This window comes from Anguilla anguilla, chromosome 6, assembly GCF_013347855.1.
Source record: "Anguilla anguilla isolate fAngAng1 chromosome 6, fAngAng1.pri, whole genome shotgun sequence".
Taxonomy (NCBI): domain Eukaryota; kingdom Metazoa; phylum Chordata; class Actinopteri; order Anguilliformes; family Anguillidae; genus Anguilla; species Anguilla anguilla.
The window spans coordinates 54,401,075-54,426,701 of NC_049206.1; the positions used below are offsets into that span (position 1 = coordinate 54,401,075).

Consider the following 25,627-nt stretch of genomic DNA (forward strand, 5'->3'; position numbering starts at 1 on the left):
GACGCAGACCGCCCGGGGAGGGGGGGGGGTGGGTGACGCGCGACGCGGGATGCAGCAGGAACGCGGCGGGGAAGGGGAACGCTCGCGTCGGCTCTGTCATTAACCCGGACGAGGAGATGCGCCGCGGCGCCACGGCGACGGTTCGCGGGACGGCCGCGGCGTACACAAGCGCCGCACCGCCACGCAGTTTGAACACCAGGGCTGTCGTTAGGCTCGCCACTCACGTCGGGATGGGGACAACAACGGCAGGTTACATGGAGATGGGGCTAACCGGGCCGGGCTGTGTATAAATATGGACACATTGTAACTGATCAGAATAATCGTGTTAACAGTGAGGTGAATTATCATCTGAAGATGAACAATGCTTCTCAGATTTTTCACATACTTTATAAATACTTTGCTGCATAAGCTGTACTTAGCAAAAAAAATATTTGCCACTTTTTGTTTTGTGTTCGCACGATACGGTTAAAACCTTCAGTCCTTGGAATTTTCATACATCATGTTGAATGTACTCTCTTACCTCTCACCCCATCAATTATTCAAAACGTTAACGTTTTCAGTTAGAAAAAACAAATACTTCCAACTTTCCAGAACACCAAAAAGGTAAACTTAAGATAAATATCAATAAATGAAAACAAAGCCATTCAAATAATTAAATTAAATTATTCAAATAGCAGACAAAGCAAGCTAGATATCTGGGTTGATCAATAAGCATATATTTTTCAATAAAAACTTTCAGCAGCATGAAATCTGATGTTTCCCAATGGTCAGATTTCCCATGAAACATTGTAGAAGAATAACTATTTCCAGAATGATATGGCTATGTTATTATAACATAATATAATAATATCAATATTTTCTTTCTCTCTCAACTCAGAATGGCCAACCAAAATACAAGCCTCCACCTTCACTGAAATATCCTCTCTCACAGGGTAAAGTATGGGTATATGCTGTTTATGCTGTACTTTTGTGTGTGTGTGTGAGTGTGTGTGTGTGTGTGTGTGTTGCATATACACACTACCTGCTATTTATTTCTTATCTCCTGCAACCCACACGTTCTTCCTCCAAAAGTGCACAGCACAACATTGCAGCTTTTCCACCCTGCAGTCCCCCAGCTTAGCTTCAGAATCTCAGCAATGGAAGGCTGCAGTTCTGTAAATGGCCTTGAGGGGCCGCTCTTGAGCAGTGCTGATTGTATTCCTCCCTGCCCTGGATGAAGTGAAATTTAGCAGACACTCTTATCAAGAGCAACTTGCACAGTTTACTTTTTTACCTCCTTACAATCCATTTACACTGCTGCATACAGAAGCAATTCAGTATAGTACCTTGCTCAAAAGTGCAAGGCAATGCCCCAGGTGGGAATCAAACCTGCAACCCCACCTGCCTAACCATTAGGCTACAGTAAGTGAAAACATCAGAACTGTTAATGTTTCTATCTGACACTAAATTAACATGGACATTATTTTTTTTGGGTTTGATCATAGGATATGTTGATGATACTGAAAAATGAAAATGACCGGTGTTATTCTTTATATCCAGTTACACATAGCCGTGTGCAGCTTCCAGCCAAATTCAGCACTGGCATTGGTCAGTAATCAATCCTAGGCCATTGTGCTCATCGCTATACTGTGAATGGGAGCTTTAGTTGGACTTGCCACCCCAACAATAACTCCTAATTAAATTTAAAGCCATCCCCATCGCACCAACAAAAAGCCATTTTCTACTCTGGAATTGCCTCTTTCATATGGGGGGGGGGGGGGTAAATTCTGAATGAAAATACTTGCCCTGCACAAAGAACTGAGGGAGGATTTAACCTGCCGCATCCCATTCTGGAACACTATCAGATGACATCACAAAAGACATTTCTACCATTCTATCCATGCCCCTACTGAACAATTATGAAGCTACAGAGAACTTGGAAACTCCCCAGTGAACCATTTTTCAATTATCCTCTTCCTAAGTTCTAAGTGCATCGCCTACTAGATTAATTATAGGCACAAGCAATTAGAAATAGACAGGAATTCAAAGATACTGTTATATCTTTGATACAGAATGAATCATCATGCTAAATGAATCTATATGGAAAAAAGTATACAATAATAATTATTAAAAAATAACCCAGTGTACCCTTTGAAGAACTTAAGTAACTGTACAAATTGAGTAATTAGAAAACATCCTAATACTCAGAGGACAACAACAACTAGCACACATCGGTACAACACATATATCAATGCATTAGCACATGTAGTAGTCAGTATAGATTCATACTGTTACAGGAAACATTTATTAAACCCTAAATAATGCATGTTATAAAGATGTTTTTGTAGATTAAATTAATGATACACTAATGAATATTATTAATAGGGCAATATAGAAGCAAAACTGAATTTTTTTCATTTATACAGTAAATTTCACATGAATGTAATAATAATTTTGTAGATACCGTACCCCTTTAAAACAAAAAAACTGAAGATAGTATTCTTCATGCACAATATATTTAATGCATTTCAAAATGTAATGCATAAAAAAGCCATGGATGGAAGAGAAGATTTGGACAGCCTCAGAGTTAAATAAAATTGCTTTTTAAGATTGCTACTCTCTGTATTTGTAAAAGGATACAGACTATGACTAAAAAATGACAGACCCCCCCTTTGGGAAAATATAATTATTCTCAGGGCTCTTAATAAAAAAACCGTCATTCACGCAAGGTATATCACATTTCAAACCTAATTCAAACAGAATATAAAAGACCTGAATGGATTTGATTATTAAAAAGTGACCCAGAAGAAAAGCTATCTGAAAGTGAGAGAGAATATAGCTATTGTACATTGTTAGAAACTGATAGTGTTTAGGTCCATTTTAACAGTGGTGGTGATGGAATCAGTTTTTTTTTAATGTGAATAGGTTTAGTGTTTTGTCCTCCTTCAATATTTACCAAAAACCGTTCTTAAAAAGAAAACAGTGTTCAGGTGTGCTTTTTTCAGCAGTAAAATAATATAGCCTGTCGTGTATCAAGCAAGAGCTAATCTAGAAGTAACCAGTTTTCTCTTCTGTTTTTACTGCCTTCAAAATTGGAGACCTCCCCCTGTACCGGACTCCCACACAAACACAGTACAGCTATTAACTGGGTTTTGGGTTTCTAGTAAAATACCGACTTTGTAGACAAACTTGACCATTGTGGGCCATCCAGGGTCAGTGCTGACCAATAAATAATTGAAGAAAATGTTCCATAAACTGGTAATCCAAATTCCCCCCACCCCCCCACCCCAACAAAATAAGTTACTGACGACAGACAGCTGGGGACTTGGAATGCCCTGAAGGTCAAACATTATCTTTAAAAAAAATCAGGGATTCTATTCCCAGAATAGAAGCCCTTTTAGTAGCTATCGTCTGTAATTTATTCTTCAATGAACTGGCATCCGAAGAAGTAAAGGGCTCAAGGTCTCCTTTCAAGCCCACGTACGCAAACAAAATCAAGCCCTGGATCTCGTCAGTCCTAACCTGGGCAGCGTAATGGAGCGGCCAGAGCAGGGGGTCTGCAGGCGCCCGCTTCGAGGAGAGGAGTCCCGTTTGCTCACAAACCCGCCAGCTGCAGCGCTCCCTCCTCGAGCGACATCACGACCAGGCGTGCGCCGCCCGGGACGAAGCTGCACACCCGTCGGCACCAGCTTGGCCGGGGTCCAGTCCTGAACCACGGGCACATCGCTGCACAGAGGATCAATCCTGGACGCGCCGTTTACACATTTTTTTATCTGCGGATATTTTAAGCCTTGTTCTTTGCACGTTGTTCTTTGAGATTAGGGCCCGGGTGACAAGACGTTCCTGATGCTTTAATGCTGTCTGTCTGTCAGCCGGTCTGCCGGTCTGCCTGTCTGTCTCGGTCTGCCTGCCCATCCGTCTGTCTGTTTGTCTGTCTGTGTCTATCAGTCTGTCTGTCCATCCGTCTGTTAAGGAGTGTCGTTTTTTTTTTTAAGTCACTGTGAAGCCAAAGGCAAATTTCCACACTGTAAGGACAACAAAGTCTCGATTCTATTTTTCAAGTGCCGTCTGCTTTGGTCTTTACAGGGGGAACAGAGTGCTGGTGACCTGAAAGTGCCTGAGAGAAGAGGCTCTTACTGAAGGGCTTTTTCTTACTTTAAAGTTATTGGTGCTTCTATAAACAGAAGCCTCCCCGATTCCCCGAGGCAGGTGGATTATGTGTGGGGCGTCTCGCTGTGATGCGGAAGATGAATCCACCAAAAATAACACGCTGAACTCGCACATTAATGAGCGCCTGCGAAGCAGGCAGGGAATAGGTCACAACCTGGGTGGGCCAGGGGAGGAGATCGGTCTGTCTGTCTGTTTGTCTGTCTGCCTGTCTATCTGTTTACCTTGGCCTTAATAGACCTCCCTCATCTCTTCTCTCACCCACCCCTCCCTTCCCCCATACCCCCATCGCCTCAGTACCCTCCTCCGCTCGTCTCCAAAATGGCCGCGGCGGGCTGAGTGACAGCCGACGTTGGGTCCCGCCTCTGACGTCACCCCTCCTCCGGGGGTCGAAGAGCTCCCCGTTCTTTTATTCAGCTCACCCCATCCATTATTCATCCGCCGAAAACAATCTCCAGCGTCGGTCGGAGAAGAGAGAGCCTTCTCCAGCTTTCTCTAAAATTGCCCAGACCGGCAGCAGCGCTTGGCAACACCCCCCTCCGCCCCCCTCCACCCACCCCTACCCACTCCCCCCCCCACCCCCATCACCCCCATCATCTCCCCACCTCCTTCTTTATTTGGTCCGATTGTCAAGATGATGCTGAGGCTTTTTAGCAAGACGCTGGGGCTATGTGTCCTCAAGGTCAGCGAATCTAATCTGAAAAATATGTGTCATGTGCAGGGGGGAGAAAAGGCCTTAATTTAAGTGAAGGCTGTTTCCTTGGTTACATGTGTGCAGGCCAGAAAAGGGTGGTGTGTGTGTGTGTGTGTGTTTGGGGGGGGGGGGGGGGGGTAGGTTAGCTAGGTTAAGCCAACGCAGGATTGGGTCATTTTTTCAGGGACTCAGAATATTCACAATATGGTTTAATTTGTCCAGCGTATGACTGACATCACAGGCATACTGATTACATAAGGGATCCGACGCGGAGGTAGTATATTGCCCAAGGCAATGCCGAGGGCAGTTTCTCTCTGCGAAGAGCATTCTGACCGTGTAATGCCCAGCCCCGAGGCCATGATCCCACTTACACAACGGCTTACCAGCACGAAGCAAGCCTTTTCAAAATATGCCATTCCATTTTAGTGGAAACATTACTTAAGTATTCCAGTAAGTATACCAACCCCTATACTGCCATCACCGACGTTACTTAATATTAAAATTCCAGTTTGAATTTGGGTCAAAAAGGTATCACAGCATGTTTGTTAGCATAGATATCTAGCTAGCCAACGACTGATATATATATAAAACAGGCTAAACTATAAACACAGTCAAGCGCTAACTAGACTAGCTACTCTCTGCAGTCGTTCATGGACATCAAGCTGACTATGCTTGAGCCGCCAATGGACGCATCCCATATGTGAGATGTGATTGAGATGATCATTAAGACTGTTGCAAGTATGATATTGTAACAGGTTGCTTGCTAGCAATGTCCGACAAAAAAAGTAATTATTGTCCATGAATAGCTGGGCATGTACAAAAATAGTGCTCACCTCCCAGCCAATCAGATTGAGTATTCAGCCAAGCTGTTGCATAAGGTACTATAGTAGACGTAACTAAGGTGGCAAGTTAAAGTCCCAGGTGGAGCTGTGTTTGCATCCCTCAGCATTCTGGCTAAGACGTTATAACATTGCCACTACATGGCAGTAACATCGTGAGATCATTAGCTGGGATGCTACTACGTCAGTAAATGTACCCAGGTGTATAAATGGATCCTAACTGCCCTAGATTACGACGTCTGCCAAGCAAATAAATAATGAATGATTCATGCGATTACCACGCTTCCTCGTCTTCTGAAACAAACCCGAACTCCATACTACAAAACAAGGCTTCGGTGCAAACAGTAAGCGCGATTGTCGGGCAGTTCACCAGACACCTTCACTGGCCCTTATAACAGACAAGCCGCAGCAATTAGCTTAGCGCCAAACGTGCTGTCGCCTCTGTACGGTGTGGGCTGACTGACTCGCGGAGGTACAGCCAGCCGACCGCACCGTTCAGTGCTGGATTTAGAATCAACCATCTGCTGGATGTGCAAGTTCTCAAACCGCTCTGCCCTGACGCCGGTAAATTAATATGATAAAATACCGACCCAGTGTGTCTTCGCCAGGAACCAAGAATAGAAATGGGGCTCTGAAATGTGGAAGGCTTTGGAGATTTTTGATGACAGAACATTCTAAAAGAGGAGAACAAGCGTACGGTGGGGAGGGGGGTGCACATAAATACGTCCTCACGAAATGAATCAAAGCAAATGACAAAGGTTGGGTTATATTTGGATTAAGCCGTTTCCTTAAATAAACGCAATTTAGCCCCGGCGAATCGATTAAGTGCAGGGATTACTCTTCCGCGGGGGATTAAAGGTCTTCTGTAAGCCGCTGAATTTATGAGTCAATATTTGACAGCTTAGTACTTCTCTTTGTTTGATTTATGGAATGCAATAAAGATGCACTCTAGAGGAGGGGACGTTCACGGTGCGCAGCTGCCTGGGATTTTGACACAGACACAGTTCGCACTCAAGACGCAATCGTCTTGAAAACACAAAACTGAGCATTCCTATACATCTACTCCTTTGCATCAGCTTCAAAATTCAGATTCAAAATCCGGAGACCCCAGCACAGAGAAGCTCTGGCTAAAACGATCTTGTTTAATGATCCCTCCCAGCCTTCTGTAATTTAATGCCTACTTCTTCCTGCATGGAACTGGCAAATTCGGCACTTATCTCTCACTTCCCCAATGATTTGAGTAATTACATTATATTGCGTTTATTTAGCAGACGCTTTTATCCAAGGCGACGTTCAAAAGTGCAATACGGCCCTAAAGGAACCAGAACCAGAACCATAACCAGAACCAAAACCAAAAGCCACCTACCATTTGGCTACGGACCACCATTCACACACAGTAAGCTTATGACACAGCCCGTAAAGCTAAGCTAGTGACATCTAGCATGTTCGCCCTGGCCTGTGTCAGTGTCAACAAGTGCTCTTGCTGACTGCGTCAAAAAAGATTGCACAATTCTAAAAAATTTAAAATTCCAAAATGCAAACGAAAAGATGTGCCCAGTTTTGGATTTTAGTGCCACTGAGCTTTCTCCCAAGCCACAAATATATACAGACAAGGCAAATGAAATTCGAAAACCAAGTAAAGTCTCTCCAACTCTCCACGGCTTTCATTTACAATCTAAACCTTGTATCACAGTTTTTAAAAAAATAAAATAAATGAATAAATCAGTGTATGTACAGTACTGTGTAAGTCAACCCTCTGGAGCGTGACAAATGAAATCTATCCCTAATCGACTCTCCCGTTTGACGGCTCGCGCTGTTAAATCTCCGAGACGTCAGCTGTCTGCCACGCCGCGTCTCCAGAATCATCTGTCACGATGCGGCGGGGACCTGTTCAGTCGCACGCCGCACTCACTTCACATCCCAGCGTCTGTGTCTGTGGCTGTGAGGCAAGCAGGATTCGAGCGGGATAAATATTTCAACGGATGCACCAAACGGCAGATCCTGATGCTTGATCGGTCAGATAGCACCTGGGGGTGACATTTCAAAAACAACGGGGCAATCTGCATTAAATGTTATTATTACAAAATCACTTCTGTGGGAGTTAGTTAACACGTAAAATGTAATTGTATATTTTAATTACGGGTCCAGTTGAGTTGCAAACAAAAAGGAGTCAAAATTGATTAAATAATCTGTTTCCAACAGAGCAGTAAACACACGACTGCCAATTTAATTTTCTGCTGAGTGTCAGTGTGTCCCGTTAGAGTGAGATCGTAGACAGGGGGGCGGTTTGAGGGGCTGGTAGATTGTGATCACAGACCAAGGGAACCTGCGGTTTTGGCCAATAATATTACACTTAAAAAAATAATTTTAATTTTAGAATTCCATGTTTTCCAGGGTTCCAGGTCGTGTGGGGAAATCCTGACAGACTTGCCAACGGGACACTCTACATCAGGTCTGTAGAGATTTAGACCCTGATCTGTGGAATCCTGCTTCCTTTCCGTTCAGTGTCAGAGCAGGAGCGACACGTCGCTCGGCATGCTGGGAAAAGAAGGCACAAGCCGTCCTCTTTCAGCGCCTTAGCCGGAAAAAAAGGCGCAGGTGGCGCGTCTGAGGGAGTGATCGCTATCTCGGTCCCCCACCACACCCCCCCCCCACACGCCACGGCCGGCAGCTGTGTCGTCTGAAGCGTGGCTGACACGCGAGGTCGGGCAGCGGGGAGAAGAAACGTCGCCACGGTGATGAACGTCTCTCCCTCTCTCTGTGAGTCACCGCCGCGCCGATCTGCGCGGTCAGGGTTACGGGTGAGTTACGGAGACGAGAGCACGTCGGCCGCGAACAGACCGCACCAGCCGCGGCAAGTCCGCCGATCCGATCGGAAAACAGCCATCCTGCCGGTCCTGCGTCTGATCCTGCCATTGGACGGCTTCCTCTCTATCATTCGCTTCCTGCCTGTCTTCCAGCTGTCGCATTTCGCCTTTGAAATGTGACTGAAAATACCGTTCGGGGGAATATGGCAGCAGAGGACACCAGAATTATTAAAGTATTCCACCTGCAGCTGAGTTCTGGGTCTTCATTGTCGCCAGTACCTTGAAAATGAAATCCCGGCAGTTCAACAGGGATCTGCATACAAATCATTTCTGTACAGAATCAAGGTCACACACATTATTGGACATGAGGAGAGCTCATATCAACAGACAAATAGCTGAGAATATTCAACGTGTGACATCACAATGGATCAATGCCACACCTCCCTTCACTCCTGCACCATGTGGAACCAACTGGAATCATGACACTGTTGTCTTGGATTCATATGCAGGGGTTACAGGTAACACACTACAGATCAGTGGTCCACAACCCTGGTCCTGGGGAGGGTAGGTTCGGTTTTGCTGTCACCTCAAAATTAGCAATTGTTTCAGACTCAATAAACCAGGAGCTGGGTCATCAGTGTAGTCGAATGCCCTAATTTATCAATTATGTGAAGAGCATCAGTGAACACAAGCAGACCTTGTGGATCTCCAGGAGCAGGGTTGAGAACCGTTAGTATATAGATACAGAATGAAAAACGAAAAAAGACCTCAATGGTTATCATTGCTGGCAGGCAAGGCTGCCTCCTTCAAAGGTTAACTGATGTAACAAGAGGGTCGATTTACAACAGAAAGAGAAAATGCACATTAGCATAAGCATCCTCCATTCTGCCTCAGCAAGGGATGATGCATGCAGCCCTGTGTTTGAGGAGGCCGCAGAGAAAACACTAAGAAAACATGACAAGGCCCCCAAGAGATTTAAAAGCCTTCACATCGACACACTCATACATACTTTATCAGAAGATGATCTCGTTTCTCCGAGTCTCGGTATTACAAAGTATCGCTGTCAATTTCTTTCATTATTTCATTTACGACAGCTTCACCGTGAAGTTATATTTAGATACCTTTTAATTCCACAAATCCAGTGAAGAACTCGCAAAATGTATCGACTCTGTTTTTAGCGGACAGGAGGAACAAAATGTACTTTAAAAGTCGCAGCATTCAGGGGAAAAAAACCCTGTCTGTAGAGGGAAATAATAAATGGAACTCTAAATTGAAAATAATATTATGTGTCTTATTGATTTACTGACTCACAGAAAGCCTTTCTAAAAACTAAAAATGGGTTGCTACATTGTCCAGGCTAAAATGATTTGTTTGATTTGTAGAAAAACAATCTGGATTGTCATCCAGGCTCTGGAGCGGTATCAGCTGAGGAGAAAAATGCGATCTTTAGGAATGAATGCTGGTTTATGGATCTCTCAAAATGAAAAAAAAATGACTTGTGTGTTTGAAACATTCCGTCATAAATAAAAGACTAAAACACATTGTACACGGTGTGAGATTTCCTGAATTCAAGTGGCTGCCAACATATGATTTCGTATATCTTATACATACTAAATAATCTACACTCTTGATTGCATATCTGTGTTTTTATTTGTCAATGTGCGTGTGATTGCATGAATGTGTGTGTGTGTGTGTGTGTATGTGTGTGTGTAGGCCTGCCTGTATGCGTGTGCGTAAGTGTTTGCGTATCTGGGTCTGCATAACCAATTGCAGCATATGTATATTCTATATTATATTAACCCGACTGAATGCAATTAATGTGCTTTCAAGTTTATCTCCAAAGCCATTGATATATATTTATATAATATATATATACTATTTGTAAATCAATGTGCATCTGATTGTCTCACCAGGGGCAGTTTACAGGCTTTGCATATATTATTAGTAAGACCTTTAATATTACAGCAGGTGCCACTGTAATACACAGCAGATGGTGCTCCTCAAGGAGGGTCATTTTGCTTCTTGGGGCCCTACTGACCGAACCCGCAGCTGTACACAAAGAACACATATATGTGATAAAATTAAAATCCAACGTACACAAAAATACGCATAAAAAATCACCAACTGCGGTCGGAAATAATCAGTCAGCGCCGGAATTCCTCGAACACAATTACATACGATGTGTAATTAATCGCGAGGCAAGAAGATGGGGGCCATGACGCACCTTCAGCTCTCTCAACAATGGACTCCCACAGATAGCCTCCATCTTTGCCTTTGTGTCTGGAGATAGTCTTTATTCTGGGCGCAGCCAATTATCCAATACAAAACCCTTTAATACCTCAGACACAGACAACCCAGGCCATTGATTAACATGAATTTAGTCACAATTTATGAGTTCTAATATTCTGAAGTTTCTATCAGGTTGAGCGTTCATCCTCCGAACACCTTTTCCAAGTCTGATGCTCGGTGTATTTTCACGTTTCCTGACGGACTACTTAATAGATATTAATACTGCATAAAGACTTTCATATTAAAAAAACAAATATGTCATTGGTCACATATGCTACCATGTTACTGCATAGCAGGTTTTGAGTGGCATATTTGAGTCCAGGACCCTTGTGTGTTTTTTATTTATTTATTATTTTATTTTTTTTAAGCAAAACCAGCGTAGGTGTAGCCTAGGCTAAGACACTCATTGACAATGGTGGTAATGTATGAGCGCAGTGTTGTTGGGAGGGTTAGGGGGTGGAAGGCAGTTTTGGGGAAGGGGGGGTGGGGGGGGGGGTGCAGAGTGTGCGGACTGAGATTAGGCTGAGGGAGATGAGGGGCTGGATGCTTAGCACGGCCCAGACCCCCTTTCATTTGTCTTTCTCTGCCATTCTTAAAATGCAATTAACCTTGGCTGTCTGGGGCTAGCTGCCACAAATTTTTTCCAATTATATTTTAAACAGGAGGAGAAAGAAAGAAAAAAGAGTGGCAGAATGAAAGAGAAAGGGAGGCGGGGTCAGGAAATTCTACCCTCGTCTATTGTTTTTCATCTCTTTGGTTTAAATCCTTTTTTTTCCTACAGGAGATTAACGTCTAATGTGAAAACAAGTCCCTTAAGTATGTAAATATAAGTATGTAAATACAAATGTATGCACTGTGAAAATAAATATGAAATGGTGAAAATGGTAAACTGAGCTTGCACTGGAATTATGGGAAGACGGATTGCTGCCGACAGACACTCCAATCATTGTGACATCACCAACATCCGCGGGACTACTCAACAGTGAATTATTTGAGTCAATGCTGTTATTAAACCTGTGTCATAACAGGGTCACTTCCTATTCTGCGGTCACCATCTTGGAAAGATCTACATAAACAATTAGAGGAATCACTCAGATTCTGGGTTCTTTTGCAGAAAATGAATCACGAACACACAGCACACAGCCTCATGAGCAATGTGCATAAGCAGAAATTATTCCTACACGATTCTGAAGAGACGGAGAGGAGAATCCTCTGTGTACAGATTTAACTCCCCATCAGCCTCGCATTGCAAACAGCTGGCTTTCAAACAAAGTCTGCCATCTAGTGATGCGCTACTGAAAAATAACTATGTGCTCTTCTCACTTCTTACAGCATCAACACCTCTGTTTTTTTATCTCAACCTCACAACTGCAAAAGGATCAAATAAAGTTAGCGGCATAAATATAGCGATAAAACAGTATCACGTTAATAAAATTCAACACATTTCAAAAAAACATTTCCGAGAGAAAGAAGAAAAAGAACCGACTGCTTTTTGTTCAGCAATTTAAAATGACACATTTCAAAACATGTTACCGCAAAAGAGAGTAATGCTCCAACAATGCTGCTCAGAGACTTTTCAGTTAGATCTACAGTACAGGAGCAACCTCTTAGCCCAGAAATGGAATGGAAAATGTTGCCTTCGAGCCCCCCGAAGACCTGGTCCCTGGTGCATTTCAATTGAAAGATGTTCCGACAAAAGAGAAATGAAGATAAAACGGTTATTTTTACACAATAAGTTGTACCGTGCGGTTCAATCTTTTTCAGCAACTGACGTCACTCAGTGTCCTCTGCACATACCCAAGCGAGCTAGCACAGATTCGCAACACGTCCTGAAATGGCACGCAGGCAACATTAATGTTTTATTCTTTCATTCCACCGAAAAGCATTCTGGGTAAGCCACCATTTCTGCCATTCACGTTATGTTTGGTCTTCAGATCTGTCTTCCCATTAAACGCAGCATGTGTAGACACCGGAGAAAATGTGTGTGTGTGTGTGTGTGTGTGTGTGTGTGTGTGTGTGTGTGAAAAAGAGACCTATCCCGGCACGTGAAGAGTTAACTCCTCCATTTTCCTGTTTGTTCCCTATCCCCCCCCTCCATGCTCTGTTATTCCCCTTTTCCACACAGACCTACATCCCTGGGTACGACACCCTCCCGCCTCCCCCCCACCCCATTGCTCAACCCCTGCCCCTGTCACTCCCTGGCTGATTGGCTGATTGACAGGTTGGCGGTTGGAGACCGCATCTCCAGCTGATGGGCCTGGGAGCGCCAGGATGCCCGCAGAGCACCCCCATGTAGAAAGATGGCGGGTGGCGGTGGGCGAGGGGGGGGGGAGCTGCAAGAGGAGCTCCTTCCCTAAGGCTGGTGTGAAGCTGTGGCAAGAGCACAGTGACCATCAACCCGCCTAATGGCGGTCAGACAGACGTCATGCACAGCCTAGACACACACGCAGAACGAGCACAGCGCTAACACAGGACCAGCACAGTGCTAGCAAAGCATCAGCGAAGCGCTAACACAGCACCAGAACAGCGCTAACACATCACCAGCACAGTGCTAACACAGCACCAACATAGGACCAGCATAACACTAACACAGCACTAGCACAGTGCTAACACAGCACCAGCGCAGTGCTAACACAGCACCAGCACAGTGCTAACACAGCACCAACATAGCACCAGCATAACACTAACACAGCACTAGCACAGTGCTAACACAGCACCAGCGCAGTGCTAACACAGCACCAGCACAGTGCTAACACAGCACCAACATAGCACCAGCATAACACTAACACAGCACCAGCGCAGTGCTAACACAGCACCAGCGCAGTGCTAACACAGCCCCAGCACAGTGCTAACACAGCACCAGCGCAGTGCTAACACAGCACCAGCACAGTGCTAACGCAGCAGCCGCAGCTGCACTACCTGCAGCCCAGCCTGCACCTGCATGGACCTGGCACGCTAAACCAGAACAGGCCACATCTCACACACCTCTGATAAAATCCTGCAGAGGATTGTTCCTTCTCTAACACATGCAAGTTCTCCTTTTACTTTACTGCTGGGACTACATCTGATACATCTCTGCTGAAATCCTGCCAGGTCCTATATCTGTAACCTACCGATGCCTTGCTCTCCATTTTCAGCGTCAGTTACGTCTGATATTACATTCTGGAAGGATCCGCGCCGTACATTTTTAGGGAAGATGAGGCTAAAAGGTTCAAATATTTCAGCATATTGCTTTCATCGGTGAAGGGCTGTTGCATGCTGATGACAGACTCTCTAAAGCATCACCACAGGTTCACAGACTTATTACAGAGGATCGACCAATCAGAGCCTCTATTGTCAGGTGGCAGCCCATCCAAAAAACTAGCGAATATTTTAAATAGAAATTGATTGCGCTCTTATTTCAGTCCTTTGGGGGAAAATAGACGTTTGTACATCTAAAAACAATTCAGCAACATATTCATATACCTCTGCTAAAATCCCGCTGATTGCTCTTTTTTCGCATACCCATGTTATTCTTTCTGGCTATGGGCTTCATTAAGGTTTTTTATTATTATGAGGTGTATCAGTAAATATGTATTAAATTACCCTATTTTAATTGGGTCTTCTTTTGAAAAAAATGCACATTGATTGGACAGATATCCCCATAAAACTGTATAAAACTTTGTTTTGTTTTGTTTTGTTTTGCTGGTGCTGTTTTTTTCCTAAATTAGAGGCCAATCCAGCTGGAGCAGGCAAAACTCTTCACGCTAGAGCAACACGGTGATCGACAGGCAAACTAGACGGAGTGGAGTGGCGATTCTATTTTCGGGGATGGTTTAGAGCGCCCCCCCCCCCCCCCCAGCCGGAGCAGACCCATGTGGCGTGTGGCTTCCGCAGCGCTGGGGAGCCGGTGCCGGTTGGGCTCCTCCCCGGCGACACACCCCCCCCCCCCCCCCCCCCGCGCGTCTCCCCGTCCCCCGGAGGCGAGCGGCGGTTTCAGCACTGCGGAGAGCTCCCCAGAGCAGGATGCGCCTGGCAAACAGGGCCGGGCCCGCAGGTGAGCCGCGCCCAGCACAGGTGATTACCGGCTTTTTTCCGACGTGGGCGCCTACCCTCCGGGACGCACCGGGGCTATTTCCAACCTCGGCTAGCGTGCCAACTTCCTCCCCGAAGAGCAGGGTGCTGCCCCCCCCACCCAACCCCCCCGCACGCCACCCCCCCCTCCCCCTCCCACACCCCACAGCCACGCTGCAAGTTTCGCTCACATTAAAAAACAAAAATAAACATCTGATATTGCCTCTCAATAATACAACGACGACGGCCCAATTCTCCACTTAAGCGAGGCCCCACAGGTGCGGCTCATTCGCTTTGTGTTATTACAGCCATTCCCAGGCAATTAAACGAGGGCTTCCTTCTGCGCGGATCTACTGCACGCTCCCAATAATAAAATGCTCCGGCATGTCTGAAGAGCTGAGAGCCGTCCCCTGCCCACTGAGACACAGTTTATTAAAAAAAAAAACACACACACACACACATACAGACACACCGCAGCCTGCCAAGGCCATCAATGTTTAATTGGTTTAAATCGTAAATGTTTGATATAAAAGCACGGGTGAGCTTAGAGGCTTGCGGAGCTGAGAGTTGTGCTGTGACCTGACCTGAACCGCGGCCGCCAACATCCTCATCAGAGACGCAAAAAATGCAGGCGCCGGTCTGCACCTGCGCGTGTGTGTGTTGTGTGTGTGTGACCGCTAAAACCGCTAACTCTATTAGCAGGGGGATGACAACTGAGCAGCCAGCCTGTATTGGACATCGATACACACATTCCCCCAGCACCTCCAGCAGAACGGTTCCACCTGCAATCACACATCCACAAACGGTCAACCGTGTGAGAAATGTTTATGGGTAACGTCCCAAGAACACGGCGGTAAGCCACCGCTGGTCCCCACAAGTATAGTGGCGAAACCTGTGCCTGGCCTCAACACATCCCTCTTCGTTTCTCAGCCGCAGGATGCTAACAAAGCTAACGAACCGGCCACAAATAACACTGACTCTCAATGACTCTAAATCGCACCGGTAATGAAACCTGCCCAGGCATTTTGACTCGGAAAACGGTTAAGACGCGTCTGTTAATGACCGATACAGCCGCGTCGAGGTCCCTTGTGTTTAAGAGGTCCGAGGTCCAACCGACATTTTCAAAAATCTGTACCCGCCAGCAGGAACTATCCCTTATCTCTGTACAGCAGGGGCTTAAGATAACAGCCTGAATGTGGGAAGTTATGTCCAGATTTCCAGATTAATACTCACTGACACATTATGAGTCTTAAACATACCAATAATAATACAGCACTTTTTGTAATTTGTATTTGTTCACTGCGTGAACTGAACTGTGCTCTTGGCTAGAAACAGCAGTACGAAATGCGTATCGAACCTTATCGAACCTGTGTTTTATATTTGTCCAATGACCAGGATATGCACATTTGTACGTTGCATTGGATAAAAGCGTCTGCTAAATAAATGTCATGTAATGTAATGTAATAACCATTTCATTCCAAAATAGACATTCATGGTGGCTGAAATGAGCAGGACGCCTCTGTCCAAGAACTGAAGCGCACTGCTGAAAACTCAGTGCAGCACGGCACTGCTGCAATGGCAGGCACTGAACACCGGCAGTATTTTCCCAGCACGGGCTCTGGAGAGCGTTTTACATCATACGACGGCGGGGGAAGCCCGAAGGACTGCTAAGCCCAATAAAAGCACTCTTGGCCAAAACAAATTATTATTCTGCTCTCGCGTCCCGAGCAACACAGAGACAGCTCAGCAATTACAGGAGATTCTTTGTTTAAATTGCATTCTTTTTTTTCTTCGCTTGATTAATATGTCATTTGGTTGAAGAACGAGCCGGCGGAGGCAGGTTTACGTCTGATCTCACTTAAGCCGTTTCTCCGCAATCGGGAAATGCCACCTCTTAAATTAAGGCGTTACCCTAATCTCCTTGCATTGGCAGGCTTTGCTTGATTCTATTTTGCTAGTTTTATTTGTTGCTTAGCCCAAGGGCAAAACTGTAGGGGGGGGGGGGGGGGTTGTTTGGCTACATTACATTTATGGGCTCCCGATTGCTTTAATGCAGGAATAAAATAGGCGTCAAATTTTATTCAAGGTGAGATAATGGCTAATATCAAATAATACTTAATCTCTTACATTTCGCTGTGCTGTAGTGTAGTCACAGAAGATTTCATGATAAGAAATAAGAACAAACGGGTCCGTTTAAATAAAAGGCAAGAAATTAATGACCAATAAATGTAAGTAATGAAATCAATGACCACATAAAGTGCAGAGAGAGGAACACAGGAATAGTTCCGGGTGTATGAATCACACACTTTCGGTTCAATTACAAAGAGCCAGAATTCAAAAGAACCTGTCAAAATAATTTAGCCCATCTATAATGACTGAAATCCAAGAGAAAAGTCAAGAATACAAATGAATGAATCACAGATCTGATGTGACCGGTAGAAATAGGCAACCATGCAGAGATGTGAAAGTAGCCTCATTAAATAGAAACAGCCCAACCTCTCCCTCTCGCTGTCTCTCTCCCTCTGTCTGCCCCATCTCACTCTCTCTCTGTCCCTCTGTCCACCCTCTCTCTTTCACTCTCTCTCCCTCTGTCCACCCTCATCCCTCTCTATATCTCTCTCTCTCTCTCTCTCTCTCTCTCTCTATAAATTATATATTTATTAGCTCTCCTTGTCTTCACACAGTACACAAGAGCATGCAGGGCGGTCAGACTGAAATGACACGGAACCCTAGCAACACAATCACACTGAAAGCTTTCCTTGAGTGACCTTCCATTCACCTCTAGTACCAAAGGAGAGACCATACACACGAGTGAAAAACAAACTGTCCCTGTCGATAAAGGCAGAAGACCGAGGCTTTGTGCACCTTTCTTTTACAGGGGCACTTCATACATTGGCTTGGGTGGGTTACAAGATCGATTCATAACGCAATGCCTGTGATTCATACTATTCGTGACACGACAGAAAAAAATGTCACTTTTTCCGATAGGCCGGACGCTACTTTATTTCCAGCTCACACCACCGGACGCACATCGCCATCGCTGTTGTTTACACGCTTCAGACGCACTTAAATCCCGCCAAATCGAAGCCGGCGTCAAGAACAATAAACGCGTAACGAGTAATGGCCGTCGCGCATCGCGCTGAAGGGCTACAGCGGCTCGCGCTGTCAGTCCCAGCTGTAATTTGTCACATTAAGGACTTAAGCGGCTGGGTTTTGTAACTCGTCATGGCGTCAGAAGCAGCGGCTTCTTTTTTTTTTTTTTAGAGCCGGCCACCACAGACTCTGAGGAATAATTAGAGAGATTAGAAACCGAGGCTGAGGCTGTCCAGTCTGAGGCGACGAGATGCAGTCGGCCTCCGTTAGAGGCCAGGAAGGGCAGCCGTGAGCACTTCCTGTACACACAAGGTCACTCCCAAGGTCGTTCTCATCAGCGTAAATCCCCCTGGCGCTAGAAGGACAGCAAGGGTAAAATGCTGCAAGCAGTTTTAAAATGAACGCCCTCGTATAGAGGCCAACTAATGCAGAGAAAAGAACGTGGAAGAAAACTAAAAGCTCAGCAAAAAAAATTGAATCCAGAATCACTTGAATGGCGAACACACTATTCTGATCCTTGACTTTCTTTTTTTCTTGAGATGAGTGGTCATGAATCATTTTAATTACATGCCATCTTTTTAAGGCCTGTGGACGCATATGCTGAGTCCGACAGCTCAGGTCCAGAACGGATGAATAATACCACACCAAAATCAGGCAATTCTTCATGCCCTTCATATCGTTAACACGGAAATGTTGACATGAGGAAGGCTCCACCAATGGCAAAAGTCTACTGAAACAAAGTTATGTGCTCAGCTAATTAAAGCCCATTCAGACAGACTGCCAGAAATGTGTTTGTTTTTTTTCACAGGGTGCAAGACACCTGACTGTTTCACACCCAGGAACATATTTGTTGTTAAATTAACTCTGAGAAGATTACCTTTACCTCTTCATGTGATCCCTCCGGGGAGCTGAATTAACACCGAGCGTTCTACTGCGCAGAAACTCGAAAGGGAGTTAAAACATTTCAATGTGAGACGCATTTCCAGCCTACAGACAGATCTGGTGTCCTCTTGACTAACGGCGCTCAGTTTAAACTCACATAAATATTTCAGGGCGTATTCCGGGCCAGAAAAATGCTAAAAATGGCAGTGAAGCTGTCCGAGGTTGTGCAGCAGAAACTGTCCCAGAAGGCTCTTGTCCTCTGCCATTTTGTTTTACATTACGATAGGGACTTCCCAAAGAACTGGAAACATCCCAACAGGGAAAAAAATACATCCGAACCACCCACGGACAAAAGTGCAGTCCCTGCTCTTAAAAAGTACCTCTGCAGTGGCCCCCAGCCCCCAATCTAGCCCAAATTTAGCAAGACACTTTAATATCAGTTATTGAGTTAATCCAGAAGGCATCTGTGGCCTAATGGTTTCTCCCCGCAATTTGACTTCTATAAATCACAGCCCGGTCTCTCTGCGAGTCCTCTCATATCCGACCAGAGGCCGACCCGCTGACCCGTTTTTTTTTGTTGTTGTTTTTTTCTAATTCGAATCTGAACCGCCTCTCTCGCGCGCGCGACACGTGTCCACGGCGACCACGCCAGCGGCTTACACAACCCTGGCCTCTGGGTGCTGGGAAACCCAGCTACAGTACGGCACGGCACCGTAGCACATTTCAGTGGGGCGGCAGCGTTGCATTATGGTTAGGGAACAGCGCTTACAACTCAAAGTGTTCAGTTCCCAGCTTGGAGCTGTATAAATGGATTGTACGCAAAAAGGCTGATCTACTATCTACTAATGGGCTCAATGCTGAAAAGTAGCATTTAATGATGAGGTGGGTGACAAAATCACAAGAGGCAACCCAGTGAGTAGAAGCCAGAATGTAGACGACTAGGGTGGTGGAAATCTAGGCTGAGAGAAGATTTGACATAAATGGACTTGGTTAACCTCAATATAGCTCAAGTCTTACCCGAATATAGCCTGGCTAACCTAGTCTGCTAGAGAACTCTTACTTTTCAACCAAATGTATTCGGGCTTTCACCTGAATGCCTAGACAGCACTTCACCAACTTTTCACCACAGAAATGTTCACTGGGAAGGAGCCAACCTTCCACGTCCGCCTGAAGGTGCTTCCCTTGACGGCTGACCCCTGGGTACGACAGGCAGTCATAAGAAATGGGAAACAGACAGAGGGACGGTCACATCGTTACTTATGTCTGCGTCATTCACAGCACGCTTAGTACCCAGGCCAGAACCCAGGCCAGAACCCGTGCAACAACATCGAAACATGGCGTGCGCAGATAGCCATCGCAATCGCAGAGTCGGAGGCCTTCGATATTAAAAACGCGAAAAAGGTTGAAGGGTCTCACCACCAGAGGGCGCTCCCCACAGCACTGCCTCTACAAACGCTTTTCCATCACGCCGCATGTCTACAGTTTAACGTCACTGTTAGTCCGCTACCAGCAAGAATCTTCCTTAATGGCGGTATTTGGGTACACCGCGTCAGGCTGTACTTGCATGAACCCTAGGAGCATCCATAAAAAAAAGACAAGACAGCCGATTTAAAAAAATGTGGACGCTTCAAATGATCTAAATTCAGCATTCATGGCCTAAATTGCATTTTTATATAGCTTTTTTTCCCCATCAAAGCATTAGCTAAGCCTTTTTTTACAACGTCTCCGTGGTGAAGACAAGAAGGAACGCTCAAGTGCAGCTTACGCGATGACATCACCAAGTTTCTTATTTAAGTTCTGCTTTTCGCCGTAATACCATGTTTTGAAAACAATGTAACAACTCCAAAAATTCCCTGCAGGCCTACATGAAAGGACAGGGAGACAGCGGGGAATGTTAATATGCTTTTTTTTCCACTGTAAGATCCAATTTTTAGTTCTCTCACCCCATAAATGTCATTCACAAGAGAGTGACCGCCAGTTAACAGGGCATCGCATTACCGAGATACGGTTTCGGCAAATCTCCATAAACTTTAGCCAACCTTCTGACAGGATCATGAAGAGGGCAAACAGGCACACACACACACACACAAGAGATTCATGAAGGAACTGTCCATCGAGCACAAAGGTTGTACTGGTAAGTAACAATATGCCCTTATAAAGCAGAATACACAACCAGGGAAGGCCTTACGTAACTGCAATGAAGCCAAGCTTTTTCAAATGCAGAGTTTTTCTAGGAAACTTCTAGCTGTTTGACAAAGTAACCGAACCAAAACATAACACAAAGGCCGTGCCTTTTCCCCTTCTCACCATTACGCGGACGTAGTTTGCCCGTGTCACTATTCATCCTTCCTAGAAAACTTTCCATTGGTGTCATATTTCTAAAACATCTGTCTGGGAATAAGGACAATGTGTGTGTGCATACAGTATGTGTTTGTGTGTGTGTGTGTGTGTGTGTGTGTGTGTGGCTTATCCATTTCCTTGTAGACCTTCTACAGATATCCTAAGTGCTCTGTACCAGTGGAATGGTATCACAGGACATCGAGTTGCAAAAATGGTTCATTTGTACAAGACACTAGGTTTTAGGTACGAATCAGAAAAATCATTGTACTGAGGTGCTTGTGATTCATTTCTGTTTGAATTGGTTATACCACAGATTATTTGATTATTTGAGTTCATGGACCCTGGCAGTAGCAAAAGTATTGCAGTCAAATACAAAATCAGACAGTAAGTGTGGGTGTGAATACAAATGCAACTACATTCAGAATCTCTCGTTTTTTTTGGTTCCAATATCTCAGTTGCTCATTCACATCATGTTCAAATTTAAGAAGCAGTAACCATGATAAGTAACTACAATGACGCGGTATGTGTGTGCAAAACAACTGATATAATTTTGCAATCTCATATACAGGAAGTGAACTCAGGACCCACAATGCAATGCAACGTTAGTCCCAACACATACTGCAGCTCTCCTTGAAATTTCTTTGTCTTCGAAATGGCAAGCGAATGAAAGCACATTTTGTGCAAAACTGAAAAGCTGAGACATTAAAGTGGCGGAGGGCTTGAAGCGGTAATGACTTTGTAACGCGGAGCTCAACGATGACATTCAAATTCCATTCTGCCCCGTTGAGCACTAGATTGGGCGATTTTCCATTCTCCCCCGACAGGCTGGCTATTATTGGAAGGGCAATAACACCCCACGTCTATAAATAGATATGATTCATCACTCAGAAGTTTCAGAAAGGTAATGTTATCGCAGCCTATTGGATTGATTCTGGGTTGACTGAGAGAACAGCGCTGTTTCTCTGCGTGCCCTGCTCTTACTGTGGCCAACAGATTTACATTTACACTCCAGTAAGTTGTCAAATGAGCAAAAATCGCATAAATAAACGTCCTCGCTAAATGCAACGCCCCTCGCTACCCATCGGCAAAGCTTTGGCATTCCACGATAACTCCCGGTGACACATTAAAGGGTGTGCAGAAATGCTCTCTGAAATTCTACGAGAGGTTTTGGGATTTGACCCTGGGGCCTCTCAGTCATCCATTTGCTTCATAAGCAAATGTGTTACCAGTCAGATAAAGGCGAACTAGCACCTAGCCAAGGGCAACGTCATTATTTTTGAATTTGAGGGTTGCGCCACCACGGAGTGTTGCCACGGTAACCCGCCACGAGGCCTTCGCTTTACCGCACCTTTACCGTGCTTCACTAGCGAACTAGCCAAGCTACACCCGCTACACGTGGCGAGTAAAACCCAAAACAACTCTTCTTGCTTCGGTGTATGTTCCAGATTTGGGACAGTTCCGGGTTTTACTCAGTGCAGTCATCCAGCTAACTCAGTAATCCCGGGCCCTGTTTCACGAATCAGGATTGCTGAGTTAGCTGGATAACTGCGCTGAGTAAAACCCGTAACGGCTCTTTTTGCTTCAGTCCACGTTCCACATTTGGGGGAGGGTTTTTGGTTTTTACTCACAGCACAGTCATCCAGCTAAATTCTGCTTCGTGAAACAGGACCCTGGTGGACCAGTGGGGAAATGCAGGAAGTCAATGCGACACAGCTGTGCCTCTCTCCCCGCGCGATGCTACCGCCAATTACGCATGGCCCTGCAGGGCTGCCGGTCACAGCCGGCACCGGCACAGTCCTGATTCCATCACACGCCGGAAAAAGTGCCTTAACAGGACCAGCCAGCCAGCAGGCCACCAAGCACATCCACAGTATGTCCTGGAACGACACAGGTCTTAAAATATCGGAAAATTTAAACCCACCGGAGGAGTCTGGTTGGTCCATTTAAAAAGCATGACCCCCCCCCCCCCCCAGGCCTGTGAGATGTGCTCTCCAGCAAGAAATGTCATAAATGGCCCACTGTGAGCGTGCAGCGGTGTTCGACCTTCTCATTAGCAAGCAGCAGCCATTTGCAGAAGCGCAGATGCGCCAGCCAATTAACAGGCAGCAGCTGACGTGCCGCGGCGCGTACGTTGCTACGCCGACTTCCTGCTTCCTGCCGCTGTTTTCCGAACGCAGCAGTGCCTGAGCCGCGCAGGTGTGCCGCGTGCGCCGCGTGACTCAGCCCCTTACGGCAGACGGGCATCGCCGGGGTGCAGGTGACAGGTGGGAGGGTCACGGCTCCCTCCGTCTGTCCGGTTCCGCGTTCCTCCCACAAGCCTGGATCGGCGTGGGATTTAACCCTCTGAAGAAGAGCTGGTTATTTAGAATGGGTTCTTTTTTTCTAAATTCCAAGGCAGTGTTCTAGAACTTGAATTTAGTTACCAGTAGTGACTGTTACATCAGCATTAGAATGTTCAGAGTTAAGAACATTATAATCACGTATTTGCTAAAAGAGTTAATGGGCATGGCACTCCTTTTAAATGGGAACATTTGAGTGTCCCTGGTCTTGCATTTTAAACGGAATGTGCGTGTTTCGGGACCCTGCAAACAGTAGAATGACAGAGCTGCGCACGGTGACATCACAACCTGCGGCCTATGGCCATCACACAGGGGGACGGGCTATGAGAGGTCTGCAGAATAAAGAAAGTCGAGGCGGTTGTTCCGGTTCCTGAACGAGAGACGGGGTGTTCAGGAACACTGGCAGCGTCGCTGAACACACGCTTAGAAGCGCACGTGCATCTGAAAGTTCACGTTTCCAAACACTCGTTTGTCCATATGCACAAATGGACAATATTGACATGCTTAATGGTGTGTCACTGCAGTGACTGCTTTGAGGCCTTTCTCATACTCTTTAAATAGGTTCAGTATCAGCATCAGTTTAAATGTTCCCTCAAGGGTACACTGATTAAACCTGTGGAAATGCCCACCTCCCTATTCATTCCACATTCAAGTACAAATTCTGATATTAGTGATGACTAATTCTTCACAATAAAAACGTATTACCACCCTAGTATTCTTTCTTAAGTCAAAACTCTGACTCACGCTTTTCTGCAGTGTGCGCTGACGTAGATATGCAAAGTTTTTTTTTTTGTTCTAAGAATAAGATGTCCTGGTATATTTCCACGTTCGCATTGTTAAATCGAACCTTTTATTAAACTCATAGAATCATGACATTCCAGTACATTCTGCAAACACCAAGCACATTAAAATTCTCTGATCAAATCTACAGAACAGAAACAATGGGAATCAACTAGCTTAAAACGTGAAAAAATGGTAGCCGTTCTTCTGATTGCAGTTATTTAACTGCATCATGAACCACACTGATAGCTGCAACACCGTTTTCTACACTGTTACAGGACACAGACATGGCCAGGGGATTCAGTCAGAAGAAGATCCGGCCAACCTTACCAGGAGCCCGCTTAGCCGGGAGGGTGAAGCGGCGGCGAGTCACCACCGTATCCCTCCGCCACCCACTCTAGTGCCCACCAGCAAGGGTTCCCAGAGAGACGGCCAGCACCACGGGCAGTTCGGGCTCAGACTCTGACTCAGTGACCTCCAGTCCTCCTCACGTCCAGTAGGACTGGGTTCAGTGTGTAGCCGTCGCCGCGCGTGAACCTCAAACCCCCTCTGATGCACAGCAGCGGCGGGAAATGGCGGTCAGCGGGGCAAGAAAGCCCGACGGGGGGGGCCTCTCGCTGCGTCGGCAGATGGCGCCATTCCGAGACGCCATTGTCGGCATTCAAAAGGACGGAGAGGCGGCGGTATCCCGCGGGTGTTCAGCCTGCCTCGTCGCCGTGGTCGCAGACAGCGGCTAAAACAGCGCGAACATTCAGTCGGTTAGCTTACACGGGCGTGGGCAGCTCTTCTCCTCACGGGTTTACCTTTCATTAACACGCAGAAGGAAGAGCGAAGCAGCAGACCGCCTCAGCCGCCCCGCCAACTCTGCTCAACGACTCTCGAGCGTTTCGGTTTTTGGATCGCTACCCTCCAAAGAGCTACGGCAGACACGTCACGGACCAGCACAGTCGCTCTTACCGTGCCCTCAGCTACACCGTCCCGCGGACAACTGCCACATTTTTCAAAAAACGAACACGCAAAGCGGCTGAAAGGACGTCACTCCTCTGACCCGCAGCACAGACGCCTCGCTATATGCACATGCTAGCAGCCTTAGCGTCATTGATGAACAGAAGCAGCAAAGCAGGCCCTGCGTAAGTGGGTGTGGCACAACCTGCAAAGAGGCGGAGAACAGGCAGCACACTTCAAAGGATCAAAATGGCTGCCAGACACACCAGACCAGACCAGACTAGGCCAGAAGAGGCAAAGCGAGTAAATCTTTCTGTGTCAATAATAAACTGCAAAAGGACAGGCATGGCAGAAGAGATAAGACGAGCTGTTGATGTGGACTTACCAGCAATTTGTACCCGGGTGGGAAGCCGTCCATTT

The 25,627-nt window shown here is 45.9% G+C and overlaps 1 protein-coding gene and 1 long non-coding RNA gene across 3 annotated transcripts in view; one reads left to right on the plus strand and one right to left on the minus strand.

The window, feature by feature from the left end:
- rcan2 (regulator of calcineurin 2) overlaps positions 1 to 25,627 on the minus strand; it is a 63,230-nt gene that overhangs the window by 33,120 nt on the left and 4,483 nt on the right. The gene's annotated exons all lie outside the window — the stretch shown is intronic.
- LOC118229745 lies at positions 7,566 to 8,731 on the plus strand. The gene is made up of 2 exons (XR_004765722.1): positions 7,566 to 7,694; positions 8,074 to 8,731. It is a non-coding gene; the product is annotated as an uncharacterized LOC118229745 (long non-coding RNA).